The sequence below is a fragment of the Symsagittifera roscoffensis genome, chromosome 5 (assembly GCF_963678635.1).
Source record: "Symsagittifera roscoffensis chromosome 5, txSymRosc1.1, whole genome shotgun sequence".
Lineage (NCBI taxonomy): Eukaryota > Metazoa > Xenacoelomorpha > Acoela > Convolutidae > Symsagittifera > Symsagittifera roscoffensis.
In genome coordinates, this window is record NC_087066.1 from 25,913,877 (window position 1) to 25,919,734 (window position 5,858).

Genomic DNA, 5,858 nt, shown 5'->3' on the forward strand with positions numbered 1-5,858 from the left:
CAGTTAACTATACATCTGAGGTCTTCTTGTAATGAACAGTTCATGCCTTCAAATGGTCCATTTTTCCATGGAGCATGTGAGGTGCTAATTTTGTGTTTCATATTATAAAAATGATATAATGTGGATATTTCATTTTCAATAAATTTTGTTCCGTTGTCTGTAACAAGGATTTCGGTAAATCCGAACTTTGCTATCCAATGTTCTTAAAATATTGTGTGTGCATAATAAGCATATCGGTGTGGCACAGGGTTTAGTGTTACGTAATGGGTGAAAGCGACTACATTGAATAGCATGAATTTCCTTTGGAGGATGGTGATACAGGGCCTTTTGTATCGAACGAGATTCTGTGGTTAAAGTACAAACTTTGTACTTTAAAGTCTTGTTTCTGCGGAAGGTTTTAAAGTGACAGGTGTGACATTCGTTGCAAAGTACTTTCATCCATATTGAGGGGTTTGGAAAGTAAAAATTTTGTGTAAAACTAAGATATGTTTTTTTTTCTCATCCAATATGTCTTTTTGTACTTAGGAGTGTGATGTGTTGAACGCTATTAAAAAACTAATAAGTGGAAGACAGGGTACTTTTGTATCTGTGTAATGATACTCTAATATGTCGATGTTTTCGTTTATTGTGGTGTTGATAAGTTTTCGAAAAAATCTGAGTTTTTTTTTGTTTCCTAAAATGGTGATATCGGTTATTATCGGGCTTAGTTTTATATTTATGCCAAGATTTCATTTGGTGTAATAAAGGGTAGGGATTTTGATCATTGTAGGGTTTGTTCATGTGTTTTTATTGTGTTTTATTTTTTAATCCAATCGGAGTTTGGTTTGGGTTTGAACCTTTTTTTTTTCTTTTAAATCAACTTCATAATGATTGTTTTGGCAATCATTTTTATTAATGAGAGAAGAAATTAATCTAAGTGATTGAACTGTTTGTTATGAGAGTCAACTTTGATTGCGTTTATACATTCTAATCGTGATGTTGTTTCGTCTTTAGTAAGAAAATTTTTTTAGATTTTGTAGTACTTTGACGGTTGTTTTTCCTGTAACTAGTTCTGGTGGTGTATTTCTACTAATTGTATCTGAAAAAGCATGGTTTTTACATGTTGTCCAAGCTATGTGTAAACTTGGAACTTTCATTAGGATTAATTGAAATCTGTACACCCTACTCTTAGGGTTAGATTTTTGTGCAAAAGAGAAAAACAATGGGCTTCTGAGCCGTAAATTCACTCTCTTATACGTATACAGAGTCTGAGTTCTGCTAGTGTGAAAAGTCTTGAGTTTGCTGATATGAAGTTCACTTTGTTAGTTCATTTTGTTAGTTCTTTCCTCACCATATTTTCAAAAATTGGTGGGGGAAAATAAATACCAAAAAATTGCTTTCATGAACCAAGATTTCAAATGATTCAATTAATTTTAATAAATTAGTTGTTAACTTGAAACGAATTGTATGAAACTCTTTGATAATGCTTGCAAATTGTCTGCGTTAAAAAGGACCAACTCGTCCGCCCAATTAACACGCGCTTACGTGCTGAGCATCATAGATAAGCAAATACGTTTCCGCAGGCTAATTAAAGTACACAAAACTGACAAATTTTTACAAAAAATTATGATAAGCCAAAGATTTTAACCTTGCGCTCACAGTGTCTATTTTAAACGGGTGGCTTTAGCTGAAAATAATTTACAGTTACTCCCAGGCTCGCTTTTACCAGTCACAAACGAAAGGGTTATTCTTAGGCTGAAAAACCTTTACACAAAGTTTCGCGCAAAAACCTTTGCTCTTTTTGAAGGTTTTAACAGTTTTCAATCCAATATAGAACCACTGCGCTACTACAAAAACAATATTCAATCACGATTCGAAAGTAACGGAATATTTGTGCTCGGGGTGGGTTTTTTTTTCTTCAGACAAATTTCGACTTTTTAACTAGCCATTTTTGACCGAATTTTTTTATATCATTCGAAAGGTATTGTTGTCCTGAGCTCAAATTTGAAAAGATATTTCACCTGTGATCATTTTTTGTAAAGTTATGAGGGTTTAAAGATTGCCATTTCGGCCAATTTGGGACAATTAATGCGCGATATATTTCGCGCTATTATCACGCAAGCGAAATTTAATCCGTCTTAGAAATCGTTCCAAATTGGTTAAAAGAAGCTTATTCGCCATAATTGGTTGGTTACAAGGAGCAAAATCTATCCTTTTGTACTTTGTATGGCGTGTGGGGGATGATTTTTATAAAAAATTTCAAATTTTAGAAGAAAAAAAATTTTCATTTTATTTTTTCTTAAATTTAATTTTTTAATGTTAATACTGCTCCATAAACCTTAAAAGGCAGTCGGAACATTCAGGGCTTCGCCCTGATACGAGCAGTCTGGTTTTTTTTTCGGTTCAATTAAACTTTAGCAAACTAATAACTCAAGCAAATCGGTTTTAAAAAGGGTGAGAGAAACATTTGATTTGAAACGCTACTTTTACATTTACGTCACATGATTTAGTTTTGTAAGATTTTCCTTGAAAATTAAAAATCTGAAAATTCAAAAGGCAAGCAAGACGATAAAATGTCTGACATTTACATCTTATGCAAAAAAAGACCAAAAATATAACAGTAAATAGAAAGTACATGGGTCTAGATTTAATGTGACCAGTTTTATCAAGTGGCTCATTGAGTGAAGAGAGGCAGCGCTCAAAAATTTGTTTTAACGAAAAGAAATTTAGCGAGTAGTTAGTTAAAATCAACCAAATCTAAACTTGAGCTAGCAAATATATTTTCAGCTTTCTATACTGTACACTTATGACACAAATGATTGAAATGTCCTGACAGTATTCAGCTTATTTTTGATTGTAGACCTGGTTTTTAGTGCTTCACTGCGATAACTAGTTATTCAGTCATTTTTATCTAAAAATCAAGCAAACGTTTGAACAAAAAAATTTAGGCGGGATGATGTTGATTGTTAAAAAAAGCTGTTATCACAATATAACACGGAATATAACAAATTGATCAAATTTTACATAATAATTACATTCAATTGGTATATCTGTGCGATGTCAATTATGTAGAATGCAGCAAGTTTGGAGCGAGAAAGTTAAATTGGTATACTTCAATGCTATTCGGATAACATGGATCTTTTGTTTTGTTTGAGTGAGACAAAAGTTTTTTTCTTAAGCGCGGCTAAGTAAAACTTTTAATGCAATTACGGCCTAAAAGAACCCAATTACATCAAAAAAAAGAAAAAAAAAATTGATTTTTTTACTGTTCCATTGGCGAATTTACACCATTTTTTCACAAATAAATAAACTATCTATACTATCTAAAAATTATTAAAAAACCTCAAATTAAAATTTTCGATTTCTAATTCATTGCGCGTTGAATCAATTATAAAGTAAAATCTGGAGAAACTTTTTCTTTATCATTAAAAAAGGGTGGCATTTAAAATTCTGTAGAATTTATGTAACTCTCGACATTGCTTTTGTTCACTGGACAACATCAAATGAGTGTACACTTGATTTCAATGGGCAAATGAGCAAAAAAATTTTCTTCAGGTTTTTTAAGTTTTTATTTTGCAACTAATTAAGATTTAAGGTTGAAAATTTGAGACGTGATAGAAGAAACTATTTGAAAAGAGCTGGTCGGAACTAAAATTGAGATATCATGCTTTGAAGGCGTTGTTTTGCCAGTATATCATCACTAGTTTTTACGGTGTTCACATTGAGGAAATATCCTCGGAAGCAACATAAGAAATCTGAATTAATGGGCTCAAACTGGTTCTGTGGGAAGCCGATGAGCTTGATTTATTTTTTATGTTGCCCTAAATTGGCAGAAAAAATTTGAAAGAAAGACTGTTTATGAATAGTTTTGAACTGATGATCGAAATAAGCCAATAAAGGACTGTTCCAGCGAATTTTTGACTAATACACTGCTCCGATCAATGCTCAGGACTCTGTCACTAGCAGTTTTGTTGTGTTCACTTTTTTGGCTTATTTTCTGGTATAAGAACCTTGATGTCTGTGTCGTCAAAACAGATATGTCCTGGACCAAGTCATTCTTTCAATTCTTTTTGATTCCCACAGAACCAGCTTAAGTCCTAGTTACAACCCAATGTCGAATTAACGCCTTCAAAGCAAAATTTTTCTCATTTTTTCGCGGCCAATTCCTCTTAAAAAGCTTCAAATATCAAGTGTCAACTTTTGAACCCTAAGTCTTTGCAATATTTGCAGAGAAAAACACAAAAACATTTAAAAAAAAATCGTTGGTTGTTGAAATCAAGACTCTAGTAATTTTTTGAATTTTTTGTACGATTATTCTTCCGACCAAGGGCGCGTATGTTCTTTGAAAAAGGGTCTTTTCTTAACGCAAAACTAAATATCTCGAATAGCGATTGTAATTGTTATAATTTAATAAATCTTTTTTAGCCGTAAAATTATTGTTGTGCAGCAATAAGTATTGAAACAAATGAAATGGGGTTTTACATTTGGAAAACCAATTATATACACAGAGCAACCAAATGCAAGCAAAAAATGACCCAGAGTCTAAAGTTGTTAGTTTTTTTTCAGAATTTTTATTATTTTATAAAAGGTAATAATCAAAACAGTCTCCAATTTTTTCTCAAAAACTAGAATTTTTCCGGCAAAAAAACTAATTTTTTACCTGCGCAATGACTAATTTCCTTGTTTCAATTTTGAAATTTTACCAGTCTGCTCTAAGGCTGGCTTCATGCTTTAAAAATATCGTATACCGAACTCGGCAAATGTAGTTTTAACCGATATTTCAAGAGGAAGCTTTTTTTAAATTGACTTCTGAATTTCTAATAGTTAAACTTCATGCAAAATTTAGAAGGATATTGGTTTTTAATAGTTTTTCCGACAGATTTTGCCATTAGGTGCTAGCTATGTTTGTTTTATCGAACCATTGGCCGTGTATATGTATTGTAATTTTTTGGAAACATATTCAATCAGCCATTTTACTTTTTAAAAAGTAAGTTGCATCGTTTCAGCCGACAAAACAGATTCCTAGCTTTGAAATTAAGGGAGTAATTGTTTGCTTTACCGCAAGCTTAAAGTATGAACCTCCTTATAGGAAAAAATTTTATTCATTTCAAAGTTATTGAATTATCAGAACTTTTATTTTTAAAATTATAAAATCTGGGAAACAAAATTTATTTGGTCGTTTTCTATCATGAAAGATTAGGTACCAGATACATTATTCAAATTATGTTTTCCGTGACCATTTTTTAAAGTAATTGATAATAGCAAAATGAGCAAAGTAATCAGTCTGTTGCTATTGTTTTGTTAACTTTCCTGATAAAAATCAATCAATCAGATTGTTTTGTTTTTAAAAATTAATCATTCAATACATTCAAAATCGATCACGGAAAAATCATCTAAACTAGAAAAGTCATCTAAATCATTTTTTGAAAAATGTCATGAAATTTTTAAAAATCTCTTATATGATTTTATATCGCTTTTCCCAGTTGTAGGTCGGCTTTGATAAAAATTGCTCTTGACTTTTTCCCCTATGTAGACTATTTTTTAATTTCAAATGGCCACAGTTAGTTGTTTCAATTCAGATTATAAAAGATAGAAAAATAAAGGAAATCCAATTAAAAACTCTGCAACGAAATGTTGGACTTTAAACGAGAAATATTGGAAGTGTATAATGCACTTAATTCACATTAGTGATAAACTGCAGGTTCGATCCGTTCAATTAATTTTTGAAAAACTGTAACAAGCCTGCTCGTATCAGGGTGAAGCCCTCAATGTTCCGATTGCCTTTTAGTTTTGATGGAAAAATTTAAAACAAAATAATTCATGTTTTCGAAAAAAAAACTTTAACAATTACGTTTGGTGTTTTCAAAAAAAAATTTTAG